The sequence below is a fragment of the Oryx dammah genome, unplaced genomic scaffold (assembly GCF_014754425.2).
Source record: "Oryx dammah isolate SB20612 unplaced genomic scaffold, SCBI_Odam_1.1 HiC_scaffold_6, whole genome shotgun sequence".
In the NCBI taxonomy this organism is placed as follows: domain Eukaryota; kingdom Metazoa; phylum Chordata; class Mammalia; order Artiodactyla; family Bovidae; genus Oryx; species Oryx dammah.
In genome coordinates this window covers 7,637,612-7,658,512 of record NW_024070190.1, presented here as the reverse complement: position 1 = coordinate 7,658,512, position 20,901 = coordinate 7,637,612, and the positions used below count along the sequence as shown (strand labels likewise).

Here is a 20,901-nt window from a genome sequence, read left to right as displayed (position 1 = left end):
AAGGGTTCCCTGCCTGTGTGATTCACAGTATAGCCATCACTCCATTTTGTCATGGCTGAAATTGTTTCCGAATATAATAGTTGGTGGATAAACAATAGATGACACCACCAAATGGGCTTGTGAATTCCGCTAAGACAACAAAACCAGTCACAGCATTTGCAGAAAGGCTTGGCTTCTGGGTGACCAGATGCTCACAAGTATTTATCATCGTCTCTCTGAGCTCTCCTTGCTTTTTGCCCATTTAATAAGACATATTCCCAACCAGGACATCCTTACCGGCACCACTCCTCAACTGTGGGGTGATCTCCAGCAAGTCATTTAACCTTTCTCCACTGAAGTTTATCATTAAAAGGCTATATTGGAAGACCATGGCTGAAACAGCCAAATAACATTAACCAATTAAGGTGAAAAGCACCATAGAAATGCTGTAGGGGCTAGGACTTAACTAGTCACATACGGTTTCATGTAAAGCACTCCAGTTCATCAGCTAACAGTAAAAGCATGCGGGAGTGAAACAGACTGGCTGGAAATGAACTGCAAATTGATAAACATTTAGTTGCTAATGCCGTTTATTATTTTTACTAGGATAAAAATTAACTTGCCCGGCCTTGGCCAGAAAACAGATTGAACTCTACCATCTGGGTATTGGAAACGGTATTTCTTTAGCCTCGGGTTTCATCCAGGTTACCGCTGCCAGCTGCGATTTTGTCAATAGGCCTTGACTGTCCAGACAACAGAAATGGGGGAGGCTTCTGGGAAGCACAGTCAACGGAGCCAAAAGGGTGACTCTCTGGGGAAGCTTAGGACGTACGGCCGCCCCCCACCATCCTTGGCGTCTCGCATTTCCCAAGAAAGAGGTTGCCACATGGCCCAGAAACTGCCTTCCTCCAGCGAGACCAGCGCGGGCTGAAAGGCGGGGTCTAGGCGCAGAGAATAGAGCACAGTCAGGAGCGAGCGCGGACGCGCGCCGGGGTCGGGGGCCGCTTGCAGGGGGACGGGCGCGCGGGGGGAGGCGAGGGCGCGCGAGGGGGGCGGGCGGGGGCGCGCGGGGGGGCGGGCGCGCGCGGGGAGGCGGGGCGGGGTCGGAGGATGCGGGCGGGGCGGGGGCGAGCCCGAGTCAGCTCCGCGGATGCCGGCCTGGCCACGTGACCGCGCCCGCTGCGGCCCCAGCTGCAGATGCCGTCCCCTCCCCCGGGCACTTTTCCATCAGCCTGTGAGCAGCTGGATCAATTTACTCGAGCTCCAGCGCCTCGCACCAGCACGGGCTGAATTATTACTCGTGGAAATCCCCTCTGTTTCAGGAAATCAGGTAGCTTTCAAACTCCCAACAATGAATGGCCCTTTGGGTCCAGGGAGAATAACAAAAAATATAAAACACAAACAACAAAAAAAAGACTGTAGGCTACAGGTTTCCAAACAGGCTGTTTGGTTTCTAGTAAATTAGAGAGTGGGCGGATGAGGTACCAAGTAATGTTATGCTGGGGAGTGTGGTCTTCTTTGACGTCACCAAAATGTTTCTCCACTGACCGCCCCCCGCCGCCTTTCCCTTGCTTTTCCCTCCTCGGCCCGTGTGCACCCTGGTCTTTTTCCTCCCTCCTCCTTCCCTCTTGCTGTCACGGAGACAGATGACATAGGGAAGCTCTGGAAAATCGCTGAGAGTTGTGCAACGGAGCTCGCAGGCTCAGAAAATTCCTATATTTTCAAAAACAAAGGCCAGGAGGTTGGAGGGGCGGCGGGGTGAGGAGGGGTATAGATCTTCAGCCACTGTCTCAGCCGGCCAAAAATCATGCGACTCAGGCCAGGAGGGGAGAGGCTGCTAAAAAAAACCCAGCAGCCGCCACCACTGGCTGTACGTTCCTCCTATCCTCTCGCCTGATTAGCAGTTCTGTCTGAGGGAACATTCTTCCTGTGGCAAAGAACACATTCTTGCCTCCAGTCGGCTTGAAATAGAATCCTGGAGAGCATGCACCCGCCGCCCTGCTGCTGCACCCGGGGAAGGGGGGAGGCAGCCCCCTCTGCTGTGCATTGAATTCTCCAGCACCCTCGCCCCCCGCACCTCTCCCCACCCAGTTGTTTTTCCTATCCTCACGCAAGGGAGCAACAGCTGCCCCCATGTTGACATAGAACGATCTCGAATGAGCGTTCCACGGCTATATACGTAAGCATTTGTAGCCTGACCCTGCTATCTTTTTATTTCCCCTTTAAGTTGATTTTGGGGCCCAGTTGTTTCAACAAGGACCGCTGTGGTCACTCCACGGCAGCGTCCCGCCCACAGTCACATGATGAGTGTTGGTGGGGCCGGCAGTTCTCTATGCGGCTAGTAATTGTCATGTAGCTCAGCGAGACTGCTTGGTTTCTACAACATTGTAAATCAACTATACTTCCATTTTAAAAACATAAAATGAAAAAAAAGTAGATTCTGATGCAAAAAAAGAAGACTACTTAGTTTCTAAAGTAACCTGACTCCTATTCTTTACCCAGGCAGCTCTTGAAAAGCAGACATCTGTATCCAGATGTCACCTTAGGGAGTATGGTTCCAGTCAGGGTAGGCTAAGGAGCAGCCCAGGGTACACGTGGGCCTGGTTTTTTCCATCAGTCTCTGGTGACTTCTCCCTCCTCCCTCATCCTTTCTCTGATCTAGACAGCAAGAGCCTCAGAGGACCTTGGAACAGGGAGCGCTTTCTAAATCAGAGCCTCCAGATGCTCTTTGCGGGCACTGAGTTCCCCTGAAAAGTCTACTGGCATTGAAAAAATACACTCACACAAAATGGAGGTCACTTGCATCTATTCAGAAATTAGACGTGGAACCAGAAAGACTAAAGAATTCATCGTATGTATTTGCAGAGGGTGGGGTGGTGCGAGGGAGTGTCATAAGTGGGTTGGGTGACACCTCTTCAGCAAGGGCACGGACCACGATCTCTTTAGCATAAGTGTTGGGAGGACCAATGAATGAGCAAGGGGATGAATATAAGAAATGACCTGGAACACAAAGGAAGCACAAAGGAGCCCACAGTTTCTGGGAGGTAAGGCGGATGGGCTGGGGCATGTCTGCCAGAAAGAACCATTCTGTTTGAAGAACAGACTTCTAAAGTGTAAAACACAGGGATTTTCCTGCCTTCCAGTGGTTAAGACTCCACCCTTCCAATGCAGTGGGCACAGGTTCGATCCCTGGTCAGGGAACTAAGATCCCACATGCCACACAGCACGACCAAAAAAAATTGAAAATAAAGTTTTAAAGTGTAAACACAAAATGGAGTCTGACATAATGACAAGTAACAGTAACATTAGACGACTTGTGCTCAACACATCCTATGTACCAGATGTTACGTCTTACCTGGCACCACCGGCTCAGTCTTTGTGGCACCCTCCAGAGGTGGAAACCAGCTGGAGGGTCTGTCAGCTCTTTGGGGCACCAAGGAAGAGATTCCTGGAACTGAAAGATTTAGAAGGACTGGAAGCAGATCTAGTCAATACAGAGCAACCCATGTGTATCTTTAAAGTCTGTCCAACCTGCCTGCCTAGTCTTGCCTCCACTGTTTCTTGTTTCTGCCTCCACCAGCCATCACTGAGAGAGGATCCCTGCTCCCCTGCTGACTCACGGAGCAGAGACCCCTCAGAAAGGAATGAGATCTGATCTCCAGGCAGCCAAACCCAGCCTCCCTGCCTCCACTCTACTGCTCCTTCCTTCTCTCAGAAATGCCAGACCTTCCACAGATGCATCTGATGCTTCCTCCGGGAACACCCCTTCAACACCCCTTCATCAAGGCCCTGACCTGCTGGGTGACCTCTGGGCCCTGAGGGAAGCACCTTCCCACCTCCTGGGAACTTTAGGGACCCAGGTAAGTAGAAGGTCTCTCCTTGGGGGCCTCGGGAGACCTTTCACCTTTGAGAGAGGAACAAGAAACATAGGTTTCATCCAGTTGAAGCGATCATGCCTAGAAGTTCTTGTTTATGACTTAGAAACAGGCTTTCCATTCAAGTCATCACAAGGATCCTTTACCTCACATTTCCGCTCAGAAAACACACCTTCTTCATTTGGGGCCACTTCAAGGGAAGTCTCCTTTATTCATGGTCTGTACGTTGCCCTACTGACCGCTTCTCTTTTCTTCCAAACATGCTGTATAGTCCTGGTACCAGAGAGACAGCCCTGTGTACGTGTGTGCTCAGCCGCTTCAGTCGTGTCCGACTCTTGGTGACCTCATGGACTGTAGCCTGCCAGGCTTCTCTGTCCATGGGATTCTCCAGGCAAGAATACTGGAGTGGGGTGCCATTCCCTCCTCCAGAAAGCAGCCCTGAGAGGGCATAATTTGAAATCTCATCATTTCAGGTAAAATGTTTCCCTGAGGGAGGGGGGTTGGAGGAGGAACTTAAACCATCCGTTTCCTTCTGGTCACCCAGACAAGCAAGGTGACTGTCACTCTGAGTTTCCATCTCCTCCAGCATCCTAGAACCCACCACCACCCACCCCCAGCCAAAGGCTAGGATGCCTGTCACCCACCCATTGACATTCCATTAAAAATTGGGACTAACAACAGGTTCCAGAACACTGCGTCATAACTCAGCAGGTGTGGGATCTACCTGAACAAAAGGACAGAACGCCCAGCCACTGTGAGGTGGCTAAGCAAGGGCTTTGCAAAGCTGTTTGGCTAACAGCACACAGACCGACCTGTGCTCATGTAATGGGGCAAAGATGAAGCAGGTGCTCTAGTGTCCTCCTGACACAGCAAGTTGCCAGCCTCTGCTAAATACACACACCCACACACATAAACACACACTCGTGACCTCCAGTGTCCCTGAAAAGATGGCCCATCTCATGATCAGTGCAGGCTCCCCACAGCCAGACATGCATGCATGCGCGCTACATTATTTTAGTCGTGTCCGACTCTTTGTGATCCTATGGAGCGTAACCTGCCAGGCTCCTCTCTATGGATTCTCCAGGCAAAAATACTGGAGTGGGTTGCTGTGCCCTCTACCAGGGGATCTTCCCCACCCAGGGATTGAACCCGCATCTCTTATGTCTTAGCAGGTATTCTCTTTACCACTAGCTCCACCTAGGAAGCCCCACAGCCAGAGATGCCTGGCTCCAATTCCAGCAAGCTGTACTCACTCCTGAGCCTCAAGCTCCTCTTCTGTAAAGTGAAGCTAGTAATACCTCCTTGAGGGGCTGAGCCAATGCATATAAAACTTTAGACTCAGAGTAAGCACTTCATAACTTGAATCCAGAACAATCCCAAATTGTCAGCAGCAGCAGTTTTCACATTGGCTTTGTGCTAAAGACAATAACATAGCCACTGTGGACAAAGCAGTTTTTATGAACCAGGTGTGTTCCATGCATTATCTCATCTCGACTCACACTAGGCCTGCTAGTTGGGTAGGTGTTAGGATCCTCATTTTACAAATAAGGATTCTGAGGCTCAGAGAAGTTAAGACACTTGCCCAAAGTCACACAGTCAGCGGTAAAGAAATATCTAACATTGAGGTAATCGGTGCTTCATTGCCAGACCCAAAGCATGGTCCCTTCACAGGGCTGTGCTGCCTCTTGATGCAGTTAGCACAAGCCGAGCTCTGCTCTCTTTACAAGACAACACGGAGTAAGTGCCAAGTGATTATGCAGAGGGCTGCAGCCTTGCACGTGTGTGTGTGCATGTGTGCGTGCACGTGCCCTTGGCCAAGGGCCACACTTTTAGCCTGCATACTGGTCTGCCAAAAGCCCATGTTCAAATCCCACCTATTGAAAAGCTCATCTCTGCTTTGGCAGGACAGGCCCTGAAAAAGTATAGGAAATAAACAAGGGCCATTCAAAAGCACTGAACTGCAATTCAAATGAGAAATTCCTTCACAGGAATAAAACTTCAGAAACCAAACAACCAAAGCCCTCAGAAAACGTTGGTAATGATCCATTAATTTTAAGTTATTAGAAAGGGAGAGCAAGAGGTAAACCCAGTTTCTGCATGGGCATCCTCACCCCTTCTCTGAGGGCAGTGCTCACAAGCCTGAAAGGGTTGGCTTGAATAGAGAGGTCACCCCCTGGGGAGCCAGTGGGTGAAATACACTGGAAATGTGCCTAAGGGACAAGCATTTTTTAACACACAGGCTCAGAATGATGAACAGCACCCTTCTGGGGACTTCCCTCCTGGTCCAGTGATTGAGACGCTGAGCCTCCTGTACAGGGGCCACAGGTTCGATCCCTGGTGAGGGAACTAAGATCCCACATGCCTCAAGTTGAGCCAAAATACTTTTTAAAATAAATAAATTTTATTTTTTTAAAGCACTCTTCTGCTCTTTATCCCTCCACACCCGATTCAGTTTCTCAAATATGGAGACTCCTTCTGAGCTTTTCCTTCTTGGCAATGCCACACTTGTTAAGAAACCAGTATCCTGGAAACCGAAGTGGCCTTGGATGTTGTTCTTTGCTGTGGCAGACCAAACTTTCCTTGCTGAATCAGACCCCATAATATATCAACTCTGAGTCACACATGAACAGAGGAGCCACTATTAGGAAGAGAGAGAGTGCAGTGATATTTATCAGTGACTAAATCGGAGCAAATAACGAGTGTTGCCTAATCACGGGGCATATTCATATACATTACCTTCCTATGAAGCAAGGTCATCGCTTCGTAGCTCTCAGGATGGTTTCTAACTGTCAATATTTACAGAACCAGGCACTTAACAACACACGCCAGGAGACCTGGCTGTCTCCAAGGATGAGTCATGCCGAATGAAGTCTTCTATCTTGGGGTCACTGCTCCATCCTCACTGACTAGTCATGGGATTATTGAAAAGTACATGCAGGATTGCAGGCCCTGTTCAGTTCTCTGGAAGAACCAAAATTTATGAAATTGAAGCCTGGGAGGAGAGGATGTGAGTTTAAAAGCATATTCTGTGCTCAGTCGCTCAGTCATATCTGACTCTGAGACCCCGTGGACTGTAGCCCGCCAGGCTCCTTAGTCCATGGGATTCTCCAGGCAAGAATACTGGAGTGGGTTGACATGCCCTCCTCCAGGGGATCTTCCCAACCTAGAGATCAAACCTGCATTTCCTGCTTTGTAGGCAGATTCTTTACCACTGAGCCACTGGGGAAGCCCTAAAAACGTAAAGGGATGTCTTTTTTTTTTTTTTTTAATCTGCTAACTAATAAATATAGCTCTGGGTCTAGGGGTCAGTGGCAAAGAGATGGCACCAAGACACAAGTCAGCCTCTGCTTGCAGCAAGATATGTGATAAATAGCCTGAGTGGCATCAAAGCCATGGCTGGAAAAGTCACCTGCATCATGCAAGACACAGACACACACCAAGGAAGGTGGTGCCACTTGGCTTAGAGGGAGACTGGCCACAGTCTTAGATATTTGAGGGTTTTTTAAGGTTATTTATTTATTAATCTCTGTTGCTGTGTGCAGGCTTTCTCTAGTTGCGATGAGCAAGGGCTACTCTTGGTTTTGGTATGCAGGCTTCTCATTGCAGTAGCTTCTCCTGTTGCAGAGCACAGACTCCAGAGCACCAGCTCAGTAGTTTTGGTGCACAGACTTAGTTGCCCTGCAGCCTATGGGATCCTTCCAGACCAGGGATCAAACCCAGGTCCCCTGCATGTTAATCACTGGACCACCAAGCCCCAGCTTGGATATTTGAATAAGCAAAGTAGACCTGTGTGCACAACCAGTCCAGATAGAAACCCTTGGCTCCATTCAAGCAATGGAAGATCATTTCTTTGGGTTTTGAAAGCTTAGTTGTTCATGAATCACTCATTTAAAATGCCAGTAACCTCTGGGACTTCCCTGGTGGTCCAGTGGTTAAGACTTCGCCTTCCAATGCAGAGGGTGAGGGTTCAATTTCCTGGTCAGGGAGCTAAGATCCTATATACCTTCTCAGCCAAAAAAAAAAAAAAAAATCAAAACATAAAAGAGAAACAATATTGTAACAACAATAAAGACTTTAAAAGAGACATCAAAAAAATCTAAAATATAGATAACCTCTGGAGTTGCCTCTTGATAAAACCTGACGTTTATCAAGTAGGGGGATTATGCTTGGTGAGAATCAGGAAGCAAGAAAAAGAGGGCAAGGATGGCGGGCAAGCCAAGCAAGGAGGGCACTGCAGGAGGAAGTGTGCTGGGGAGAGCCCAGCACATGCAGGACGTCTCTGTTCTGGAAGATGTTCATTTGTCTGTATGCAGAAAAGAAAAGCAGCTTCAACCTAAATGCCCATCGACAGAGAAATGGATAAAGATGCGGTACATGTATACAATGGAATATTACCCAGCCGTAAAAGGAATGAAATAATGTCATGTGCAGCAACGTGGATGGACCTAAAGAGTGTCATACCAAGTCAGACAGAGAGGGAGAAATATTGTATGGAATCCCTTATTTGTGGAAATGATACAAATGGACTTAAAAATCAGAAAGAGACCCACAGACTTAGAAAACAAACTCATGGCTGCCGGCAGGGAAGGGATAGGTAGGGGTCTGGAAAGGTCATATACACACTGCTGTATTCAGAATGAATAATCAACAAGGACCTACTGTATAGCACATGGAACTCTGCTCAATGTTATGTGCCAGCCTGGATGGGAAGGGGCTTGAGGGAGAATGGATACATGTATATGTATGGCTGAGTCCCTTTGCTGTTCACCTGAGACTGCCACAACATTGCTAATCAGCTATTCCCCAATACGAAATAACGAGTTTAAAGTTTGAAAAAAAAAAAGAAAGGAAGCTTCTTTCACATCAACGTTAAATGAAGAAATTGGCACCATGCTTCAGAAACGCCACGATCAGTACAAGTGACCGTGTTGCAAACTTCACCCCCAACATGTACACAGAAGCTGATTGCAACCACAGGGGCAGTAACATCGCTGCCAAAGTCCACTGGGTACCCAGCACTACGCAACATGCGACAGGTTGGTCAACACTGAGCTCCTGGAATTCCAGTTCCCTTTAAAATCGATGAGCTAAGCTAGGATTGCAAAAGAGACCCATGAGGGGACAGGATTATTACTGAGCTGTGTGGTGCAAAATGTCTTTGATTGAAAAGTGGTGGACACCGTGGAAGAACCAGAAGTATCAAGACTTATATCTCAGGCGCATTTGCAAATGGACTTAGTTTCTTAATAGGCTAGGTCTGAAGGCTCAGAGATGTTGCCAGAGATCACAAGATTATTGCATGATGGCAAGAGCTCCTGATTCCTGGAGACAAGGAGGTCACAGCCCCACGACCACTGGCCAGGGCCATAAACCAAAGGACATTTCTCCTGTAGCAGTTGCATGGAGACACAACATTGGCATCATATTTAGTCAAAAAGCACAACAAGGGATGTACTTCATGATCCCGAGAAAGGTTTGATTGTGGCCCTTTCCAGCCACCATGTATCATAAAACTGGGGCTGGCAAGCACCCTGGGGAAGGCCCTGCCAGCTGAACGCTCACAATGTGTACACAACAGCTGTGAACCCTTTCCCGGGCCTTGCTCAGGTGCACACACACATTCAGGCTGGCCGTGCACATATACATACATGCACCAAGTAAAGATGGTGGAGACAGAGGTAGCCAGGGGAAAAAAACACGCACTTCTGCAAATACACATGGAAAATACTTTTTGGATGAGTGCTTAAAGGGAGTTAACCCAGCAAAGATGACTTATTTACCTGCCTTATCCTTTGTGGCTTGGAATGAGAATATGATGGCTAGAGCTAAACAGCCATTTTGGACCATGAGGTGTTCTTTGCAATAGATGCCAAATTCTAAGAATAGAAAGAAAGGAACCTGGAATACTGACGAATGCAGAACCACTAAATCAGCCCTAGGCTATCTACTGCTAGACTCCTTTGATATGAGATGGAAGTAAACTTCTTTATTGTGTAAAAAACAAAGAGACAAGTGCTTCTGATTCTATATGCATTCTACTACAGAGCTTCTGTAGGGTGCCAGTCCTTTTGCTGGGGAACCCTCTGTTTCATTTCCCCCTGTGTTTCCTCTTTCTGTTGGAGGTAGAGGGAAGGAGAGGCCGAGTAGAGAGGGGTTTGGGAGGAGAAAATGTATAGAGAAGATGGATCCCTAGCTGTTCCTCTTTCCCTGTATCTATTTCTCTGCTTTGTCTCCAGACCTCCTAGAACACCTTGCATGTGGTCCTGTGCTTGGTGAATGTGTTGAAAGCTTGTACCAGTTTGCTGGGGCTGCCAGAACAAAGAACCACAGCCTGGTAGCTTAAACAGAAAACATGTATGTCTTCCCAGGGCTGGATGCTGGAAGTCCACGATCGAGGAGTCAGCAAGGTTGGTTCCTTCTAGAGACCATGAAGGAAGGATCTGTGCCAGGCCTCTCTCCTGGGCTTGTAGACAGCTGTATTCTGTGTCTTCACACCGTCTTTCCGCTGTGTGTGTCTGGGTCTAAATCTCTTCTTTTAAAAAAAGTTTTTATTTATTTTCGGCTGTGTCAGGTCTTAGTTTCAATGCATGGGCTCTTCGGGGTCCTCCCTAGTTGTGGCACATGGGCTTAGCTGCCCTGCAGCATGTGGGATCTTACTTTCCCGATCAGGAACCGAACCTGCATCCCCTGCAGTAGAAGGCAGAGTCTTAACCACTAGACCACCAGGTTATTGTGGTTGTTCAGTCACTCAGTCATGTCCAACTCTTTGCAATCCCATGGACTGCAGCACACCAGGCTTCCTTGTCCTTCATTGTCTCCCAGAGTTTGCTCAAACTCATGTCTGTTGAGTCAGTGATGCCATCCAACCACCAGGGGAGTCCCTTAATCTCTTCTTTGTATACAGACACCAACCAGATTGAATCAGAGCCTCATTTTTAACTGAAAGCAGCCTCATTTTTACTTAATCCCCTCTTTAAAGACACTGCATCCAAATACAGCCACATTCTGAGGTCCCAAAAGTTAGAATTTCCACAAAACTGAGGCCAGGAAGGAAGTTAGCAAATGCACAGAGCCGGTACCATGGGCTTGGAGCCATGCCAGACAGCAGAGACCAAAGATAAGAAGATACAGTCTCATTGTGGCTGAATGACTAAAATGACAGTCCTAGCAAGTGAGTCAGTGGATGGATCGATGATGAATGAATGGGATGAACAAACATCAAAACTGCTGCTGGAGCCCAGAGAGCTGATTAGACATAACCATACTGAGTCCAGAGCATAGCTGAGTCCAGAGCCAGCAGCCCACTCCCACCTCCATCTACAAAGGGATCTCAGAGATCATTAGAGAAGCAAAGTGGCAAAGGGGTTTCTATTCCCTGTCCAGGGGAGTCTGACCAGCTCTTGGCTAAAACTAAACAGGATCAGTGTGCTCGGAGATGCTTGCAGATGAAAACCAGACTTTTCTTCATGCTTAGCCTACTACTCCGGTGGAGACCTGGGGAGACATTCCTGCTATGATTCCAGTGGCCCCAGGGCCACAAATCAGATGGAAAGGCACCAGGAGCAGCATCTCAGGTTAGCCAGGGCAGGAAGGAGGACCACCTGCCCACCAGCTGCCATGCAGTGACAGGTGGGGTACCATCCCTGGGATGTCGACACCCGTGAAATGAGTGAAAGTGTCCACACCCTCAACTCCATCCCCTGCAAATACTCTGAGCCTAGAACTGACACCAGGAGCCAGGAAGTCAATGAAGAGGAACAGAAAGGCAAGATTCCTGCCCCAGTCATTATTAACACGTGTTGCTCCTGACTGCAAGCACACCAGCCACGTCACACAATTATTATTATTATCTGCCCTGTGGCTGTTTACTTAATCAGTCTTCAAAGAGATTTCTAAACAGGTCTTTTTGTGGCCTAGTAGAGGTCAGAGTTCCCAGGACCATCAGTCAGAGCCTGCAGGGGGCAGGCCAGCTGTCCATCACCCAATCGAGGCCGCTGCAAGCACAGTTTGAACCTGTTCCTGTGGCCTATGTCTGTCAGGCTCCCCGTGAACCCTGGTCATCAGTTAGTTCCTGAATTACAGCACACAGACACACACCTCAGCGGTCCTTCTCTGCTCGGATGATTCCCTTTCATTGTGTTCCAGTACATTCTCCCTTTGGCCCCAAAGGGATCGCCTCCGAGTAGCCTGTCCTTCAATTTTTACTACTGAATCTGTGGCTCAGAAGCCTTGGGTTGGTATTTCCTCTGCCCTCAGAGGGATTTTTATGGGGTTTTTATTTGGTTTCATTTTTGCCATGCTTCTCAGAACATTTCCTTTGTTCTTTTCACTCTGCTCTGAGCCTCCAAGGCCGTCCCCTCAGAAGATCACACACAGCTGTGGTCTCAAACATGTATCCCCCCAAAAAAAGATGGTTGAGGAAACCCCCATCTTTTATGGATTTTCAAGCAGTAAAATGATGGTTTCTGAGGGTTCAAAAGGCACCTCCTCCCCTTGGCCAGGCCACTCACTGCAGCCCCCACAAGCAGAAGTGAGGCGGCCAGGACCCCAGCCTACAGTGCCCAGGGTTAGCGGACCTACTGTTTGTCTACCTAAGATGGGCGCCCCCTTCTTTGAAAAATACTGCCACCCCTGAACTGATCATAGCAACCAAATGTGGGCAGCCTCCTGCTCAGAGATCGTCCCCTGACCACAGAGATGGAACCGGGAACTATCGTCTGACCCCCGCAAAGGCCATCAGGTGGAACTTTTGAACTCTCGGCCCCCTCTCCAGCAGTGAAGCTGGGAGGTGTGATAAGCAGAAGCTGCTGTCCTGTACATTCCCTGCCATGTAGAGAAAGCTTATCAAAGAGATTGACATCCATATCGGGGTAGATGAGACCAAGATTGAGTAAGTGATGAGAGCGCCTGGCAGGGTCAGGTCCCATTTCAGGCATACTTAAGAGTCCCTTTTTGAAGCCCTGAGTGATCTGGGTCACATTTCTCTTTCGTGTGGCTAATCAGCCCTGGGATTTCTTTGGAAGGAATGATGCTAAAGCTGAAACTCCAGTACTTTGGCCACCTCATGCGAAGAGTTGACTCATTGGAAAAGACTCTGATGCTGGGAGAGATTGGGGGCAGGAGGAGAAGGGGACGACAGAGGATGAGATGGCTGGATGGCATCACAGACTCGATGGACGTGAGTCTGAGTGAACTCCAGGAGTTGGTGATGGACAGGGAGGCCTGGCGTGCTGCAATTCACGGGGTCACAAAGAGTCAGACACGACTGAGTGACTGAACTGAACTGAACTGAATAATAGCTTCCCCATGAAACTCACCAGTGAGTGGACTCTGGCCATCCTGCCCAAGCAAGACCAGCTGTCCTCAGCTTTGGCCATGGGAACAGGAGGGAAAGGAGAGAAGGGACCATCATCCAAGTTTGTTTAGGACGCTGAAATACAGAACCCCTGTTGCTACTCTTGAGAGGATTTCACGTCTTTATCAAGTCAGTACTTTCAGGATTGGACACTCTCAGGCAGAGGTCATTATCTGGATAGCTAAAGTGTTTCTTAGTACAGGATTCAGTGATGGTGGTGATGGTGTGTAAGCAGCACACAGAGGATGGAGGTGATTATGACTCTGCTCACGGCAAGGCCCCTGTGTACCATGATGGACAGATGGACTCCATGCAAGTTAGTTCAGCACGTCTGACACCTGCCAAAGCCGAGCCCCTCGGAGCCCAAATGTTCTTCCAAATATGACCCCCAAATCAAGGAAGCTCCCTAGATGGCCACAGACCTAGAGTGGCTTCTGCTCCCCAGCTCACTCGTCTCTCTCAGCTGGAAGCACAGGCAGGCCTCAAGTCAGAAGGGCTTACCCAACGAGGAGGGAGGCAGAGAGTTCAGCCTAATCCCCTTACCCATCCCAAAGGGTCGGAGGAAAGCCAGCAACCACAGGGGTCAGCGCCTCTGTTCTGACTCCAAAGATTTTAGCTAAAGCAGCCCAGGGCCCCGGCACCACCCTAAAAAACGGATCCAATCTTGAGTCAGAGAGGAAGCCGACAGTCACTGAATCACCCGTCCACTTCCTTCTACCCACAGCCGCTGGGCCAAGACCAGCAGCCACTTCCAAGGGGCAGCTCGGTGACCAGTGCTCGGAAAAGCTGAGGCTCTGCAGAAGGGCTAGCAGGGCCGAACCACCAAGACCCACTTCCCCGAGGTGCGCCCCCCACCCCGCCCGCTGCGTTTTCCAAAGTAAAGCTTCACGTCTTGTGACAGCCCCGTTCCTGTCCTGTGCTGCCCTTGGCTGGGTTATTTTTCACTTCCCTGTTCAGAACACAGCCACACTTTCCAAATGCCGTGAATCATCACCACGGAGCAACGGCCATTCAGCCGGGCAGGAAACCACGGAGGGGCAGACCTAGAAGGAACCGCAATCCTGCAGCTGACTCTGGTGCGCCTGGGCATCCCGAGGCCACCATAAAGACTAGGGGACGGAGCTGCCACTCTGGGGACTCATTCTCCTCCATTGTCTGCCACGGCTGTCCTCCACTCTCTGATCCACCCTTGCCCTGAGTTCCAGGCAGCATTTCTGACTTTGTTCTTACGGCTTTCTTGGTTGTGTTGGCTAACGTGAAGCTGTCATCTTCCCGTGCTGGGAGGGAGAGAAATGGGCAGATCCATTCAAGACCCAGGGAGCTGGGACTTCCCTGGTGGTCCAGTAGTTAAGAATCCACCTTCCAGTGCAGGGGACCCGGATTCGATCCCTGGTCTGGAAAGTAGGATCCCACATGCTGCAGGGCAACTAAGCCTGTGCGCTGCAACTGACAAAGTCCTTGTGCTGAAACAAAGTGCCTGAGCAGCCAAACAAGTCGGGGAAGCTGAAATAGGGATGCAGCAGAGTGGAGTGAACATGGAGTCGGCTCTCTGCCTGCAAGCAGTCTTGCAAGAATGTTACAAAGGTCATCCCTGTCATCCAAGCCTCTTGTTGACCGACACCATGTGGCCTTCCAGATGCCATTCAGTAAGCACCCGAAAGTAGTCACCAGTGATCCTATGAATAAATCAATCAATGAAAGAGTATCGTCCTCAAAGAGCTTCAAACTGTCCTGTGCTAGGCAACTGGCCCCTCTGAATAGTAACTCTGCTTTTGTGCCAGTGTTCTCGTGTAATAAGGAGAACCTAATTTGAAGTCATTATTTTTGCCTCTATTCAATCATAGACAATGCTACTTGAAAGTAAAGCAATCTTAGGACTTCCCTGGAGATCCTAGTGGTTACAATTCTGAGCTCCCGCTGCAGGAAGTGCAGGCTTGGTCCCTGGTCAGGGAACTAAGATCCTGAGTGCCGAGAGGCACGGCTAAAAAAAATGTAAAACAACCTAAGAAACGCAAATCAATATGACAATACTGCGTCAGTTTTAACCTATCAGATTGACTAAAACCTTAAATATTAACAGTGGCCAGAGAGTGAGAAACGAGCACTGCCCTATACTGTTGGTGGATGTGGAGTGTTACACATTTTCTGGAGGCAGTTTGATCCTGTGTATTACCATTATTAATGAGTAACATTGACTCCTTCATTTCAAGGCTAGACATTTAGCCTCAGCTGAACGATCAGGAAAATGCACAAAAATGTAAGTACAAAGAAAGTCACATGACTGTGTGGTAAATAAATACAAAACAAAACCAAGAAAACAGGAAACAACCTAGATGTGATTGAGCCAGTGAATTATACCCCACTTAATAAACTATTAATGCTATGTAATCGTTGGGACCTCCCAACGGGAGACTAAGACTAAGATGCTAAGACTCCATGCTCCCAAAGCAGGGAAGCTGGATTCAGTCCCTGGTCAGGGAACTAGATCCCACATGCCACAACTAAAAGAGTCTGTGTGCCGCAACTAAGACCCAGCAAAACCAAATAAATAAATATTTATTGTAAATAAATAAATAAATAAAAGTACTGTGCAACTTTGTTGTTGGACGTGTACATGCAAAGCCATAGAACAATATTCGCATGGATCATCAGTCTTGTCCGACTCTGTGTGACCCTACGGACTCCCCAGCTTCCTCTGTCATAGGATAGGCAAGAATACTGGAGTGGGTTGCCAGGCCCTCTTCCAGGGGATCTTCCTGACCCAGGGATCGAACCCAGGTCTCTACCTGGGTCTCTTAAGTTTACCTGCATTGGCAGGCAGGTTCTTTGCCACTAGCACCACCTAGGAAGTCCCTAATAATAATAATATTCGCCTGGATGATTTTGATAGAAGTAGCAGCAGGAAACAGAATATGTGCAGCCCATCTGTGGACTTGTTGATGGAGTGTAGGCCTAAAAGAGACACCTGAAAGGTTTATCAAGTTGTTAGCACTGCTCATCTCTGTGGAGGTGGATTTCAAGGTGATTTTTACCTTTTCCATATTTTCTGTACTTCTTAAAATTGTTGCTAAGAAACACAAAGCATTTTTATGATCAGAGAAAATTATGTATCTGTTTTCATTTTAAAACTGAAAGTAAGATAAAAGTAAGTAAGCCCAAAAGTAAGCCTATGTCCCTGACAAGCTGTATCTGGCCAAGATAAATTGCATGTCCTCTTTCTGGTAGAAGGTGGACTGTGCACCATTCTGCCAGGGGGCTTTGGGCTCTGAATTGTTTCTCTTGAATTCTGAAGAGTTGAACTGGGTCCCCCATGTTACCTTTTTTTTGTTTTGGCCATGCCATGCAGTATGAGGGATCTGAGTTCCCCACCAGGGATCGAACCTGTGCCCTCTGCAGTGGAAGCACAGAGTCCCAACTACTGACCACCAGAGAAGTCCCACATCTAGGTATTTTTAACCAAGAGATCATGTATTAATATTTTTCTAAAATGGGATTATAGAACTTTCATATATTTCCAAAGGGACCCATTGCAGATCAAAAATTAAGAGCCAGTGAATGACGGGGAGGGGGTGGCTAGAAGAACCAGTGAATGAGAATATGGGTTGTAAACTAGCTTTCAGTTCAGTTCAGTTCAGTCGCTCAGTCGTGTCCAACTCTTTGCAACCCCATGAATCACAGCCCGCCAGGCCTCCCTGTCCATCACCAACTCCTGGAGTTCACTCAGACTCACGTCCATCGAGTCCGTGATGCCATCCAGCCATCTCATCCTCTGTCGTCCCCTTCTCCTCCTGCCCACAATCCCTCCCAGCATCAGTCTTTTCCAATGAGTCAATTCTTCACATGAGGTGGCCAAAGTACTGGAGTTTCAGCTTTAGCATCATTCCTTCCAAAGAAATCCCAGGGCTGATTTCCTTCAGAATGGACTGGTTGGATCTCCTTGCAGTCCCAGGGACTCTCAAGAGTCTTCTCCAACACCACAGTTCAAAAGCATCAATTCTTCGGCGCTCAGCTTTCTTCACAGTCCAACTCTCACATCCATACATGACCACAGGAAAAACCATAGCCTTGACTAGACGGACCTTAGTCGGCAAAGTAATGTCTCTGCTTTTGAATATACTATCTAGGTTGGTCATAACTTTTCTTCCAAGGAGTAAGTGTCTTTTAATTTCATGGCTGCAATCACCATCTGCAGTGATTTTGGAGCCCCCCAAAATAAAGTCTGACACTCTTTCCACTGTTTCCCCATCTATTTCCCAAGAAGTGATGGGACCAGATGCCATGATCTTTGTTTTCTGAATGTTGAGCTTTAAGCCAACCTTTTCACTCTTCTCTTTCACTTTCATCAAGAGGCTTTTGAGTTCCTCTTCACTTTCTGCCATAAGGGTGGCGTCATCTGCATATCTGAGGTGATTGATATTTCTCCCGGCAATCTTGATTCCAGCTTGTGTTTCTTCCAGTCCAGCGTTTCTCATGATGTACTCTGCACATAAGTTAAATAAGCAGGGTGACAATAGACAGCCTTGATGTACTCCTTTTCCTATTTGGAACCAGTCTGTTGTTCCATGTCCAGTTCTAACTGTTGCTTCCTGACCTACATACAGATTTCTTAAGAGGCAGGTCAGGTGGTCTGGTATTCCCATCTCTTTCAGAATTTTCCACAGTTTATTGTGATCCACACAGTCAAAGGCTTTGGCATAGTCAATAAAGCAGAAATAGATGTTTTTCTGGAACTTTCTTGCTTTTTCCATGATCCAGCGGATGTTGGCAATTTGATCTCTGTTTCCTCTGCCTTTTCTAAAACCAGCTTGAACATCAGGAAGTTCATGGTTCACGTATTGCTGAAGCCTTTCTTGGAGAATTTTGAGCATTACTTTACTAGCATGTGAGATGAGTGTAATTGTGCAGTAGTTTGAGCATTCCAAGCTAGCTTTACAGAAAGTAAATATTTTGACTCTGCAGACTGTATGAACTCTGTCCCAGCTACTCAACTCTGCCCTTGTACTCTGAAACCAATCACAGATCATCTACCAACAAATGGGTGAAGTTGAGTTCCAATAAAACTTTATTGACAAAATCAGGCTGTGGGACAGATTTGGCCCAGGCAGTAGGGTGCCAACACCATGCCTACCCACCTCCCACCCCCACCCCACCCTGCTCGCAACAGAATCCAAGTAATCAATGACCTTTCCTTTATTTCAGATTCTGCTTCTGGTCAGGAACCAAAGGATTCCTGCAGTGGGATCCAGCTCTTCAACAGAGACCACCAAGGAAGTTGGGAAACACATAAAAGGAATTTGCTTCACTTTTTCATTAAACAACAAGTCCTTTGAATTCCTAATTGGAAACTTTCACACATGAATTGAGGTAGTTGCAACTCATTTCCTGCAGTTCTCCTGCCCTCCTTCATTTGGAGCAAAATAATTGTTGAATTGTGGAGCGTGACCTTTGACCTCTGATGGCTGCCTGCAATCTACTTTCCTGGCTCATTTGCATAAAGGGTGTTAGAAACCCTCTGGCACCTTCTTCTCTTCTCAGATAAAATTCTGACTTCCTTGATCTACTAGGGAGTGAAACAAGATCTCAAGACAAAACAAGCCCAGGCGGGAACCGGAGATTCCCTGTCTCCTCCCGTCTTGGCCAAAAAAAAAAAAAAAAAAAACCCTCTTCAACTCAAATCAACATCTCCCTCATGGTGCTAAGTGGGGCCCTTCAAGGACCACTGCCCAGAGGACAGTCTGGATCCAGGACATCCCTGCTCTTGTACAAAAGATGAGATTTACTGACAGCAACAGAGACATTTTCTCTATTGGACCCTCAGTCAAGATGGGTCATTCCCCTGCCCCACAGACCCTCGCCCATTGACTTCTGAGAAAGCAGAGATGGAGAAAGAGCCAGGTCTAAGAAGCCTGCTTCTGCCCTGACTAGGGAGGAAGGGAAGGGCAGAGTTCAAGATGAAAAGGACAGCAGACTGCACCTCCCCTCCCCCCACATCACACAGCCTCTTCTAAATGTGGTAGCAAAAGGACTGAGTCATATAGTCCTAACAGCAACAGGCAGGTAACACGTATGTTTTTCCATCTGTGTGCCAAATATCCTTTGGGAATGCTTGCTTAGAGGTGAGGATGTGCTTCTGGGTTATTCTAGACTGTTTTCACACTTCATTAGGACACACAGGAACAGCTCTAAGGAACTCAAGAGGTGAAGAAGCCTCCTTAGAAGAGAAGAACAAAGGCAGTCAGAGACCTGGGGACATGCCAAGGATGAGCCGGCTCTGAGTCTAGGGCTCTGGCTTCCCGTCTGGTGTCCTGATCGCCAGCTGTGCCTCCATCAAGCTGGGGTCTGCTGAAAACCCAATTTCCCAACATCTCAAGTGGCTTCCAGGAGATTCAGAGGTGCCCTTTTCCTTCCTTTTTCTCTTTATATCCGGATATGCTTCCTAACCTTCCATGGAAAATCCCTGAGTCGGCCACTTCCTGTTTTTGTTTTGTTCTCTAACCAACCCCCCTTTGGCCTTTTGTCCTTTGTCTTGATCTTCATTTCAAACTGAGAAAGAATCTCCAGCTCCAAGCAGTTCCCTGGCAACTAAAATTTTCTATCTCAGCCCTGCTCGCTCCCTGTAGGTTCTTCTATAAATCCTCACTCTTACTGGTCCTCACCCAAAAAGGGGATGCTAAAAAGATTCAGAGATCTGTTTGGGGAGATGCTTGCCCAATATAAATGCAAACTGTACTAACAATTGTTTTTCAGTTCCGATACACTTTTATTTGGGGTGAGGCGCATCCTTTTGCTTTGTTTGGACAGCTAGACAAGGAGCTGGAAGGGTGCCCTTGGTGATGGGCTGTGGTTTTTCCTTCTTTCCACTGTTTTGTCCCCTTCCTCTGGGCCCTGCATTCCTGGCATATTTGGAGAGAGTAGGAGTTGGCCTGAAGCCACTTTTCTAAGTATCTTCTCAGTTCTGCAGTCCAGTTTCCAAGGCAGTCTCTTTGCTTTGTTTATTCTTTGTGTCCCACTTCTGGGCAAGTACCAGATGCTACTAGATACAACTCCAGCCATGGACAGCATGCCCTGGCCAATGGCTCCAGTTCAGGCTGGCTGGAAACTCCCAGCCACCAGCTCCAGAGGGAGAACGTGTGAAACAGTCAAAGGATGTGTGAACCATGTGCCAGTCTTGGGGGGAGTTTCCCCAAACACATCTAACACATACAAAGAAAAAAGGAAGAAAGAACCAAACAGTAAACCACCACTGCCTTCAAGAATTTGCTGTGGGAGCAGGTGTCCACCGTAGCCTCATGAAAGGCTCTGGGCTGAGATATCTCCCTGGGTGACCTTTGCTAACAAAGTGACAGTCTCTGTCTGTGCTCTCTCTGGGGATGCTGTAAGAGGCTGTACCAGTGTTGAGAGCCAGGTGGTTCCAGTTGAAAAGAATGATCCAGTTGGAATGTAATATGGTAACACCTGGTTCCATCAGTGTCTGTCAAGCCCAGCTAGGTCCACCTTAAATCCTACCTCGAGGAAAGGTCCACCCAATTCATATCACAGGAAATCTGAAGTTTACTCTCTTCTCCAAATTGTTTTCAATTTCCCAGGAGGGAAAGAGATTGATTCATTCTGTTAATAAGCAAAGGTCTTATTTTTCCACCTTTGGTCATAGAAACGTCACAGGAAAAAGAAAGAAAGAAAAGCTTCATGTTC

The 20,901-nt window shown here is 47.9% G+C and overlaps 1 long non-coding RNA gene across 1 annotated transcript; it reads left to right on the top strand.

Annotated features, from left to right (window-relative positions):
- The first annotated feature begins 6,200 nt into the window (after positions 1–6,200).
- LOC120865426 lies at positions 6,201–18,787 on the top strand. The gene is made up of 2 exons (XR_005721396.1): positions 6,201–10,261; positions 18,409–18,787. It is a non-coding gene; the product is annotated as an uncharacterized LOC120865426 (long non-coding RNA).
- The last annotated feature ends 2,114 nt before the right edge of the window (positions 18,788–20,901 follow it).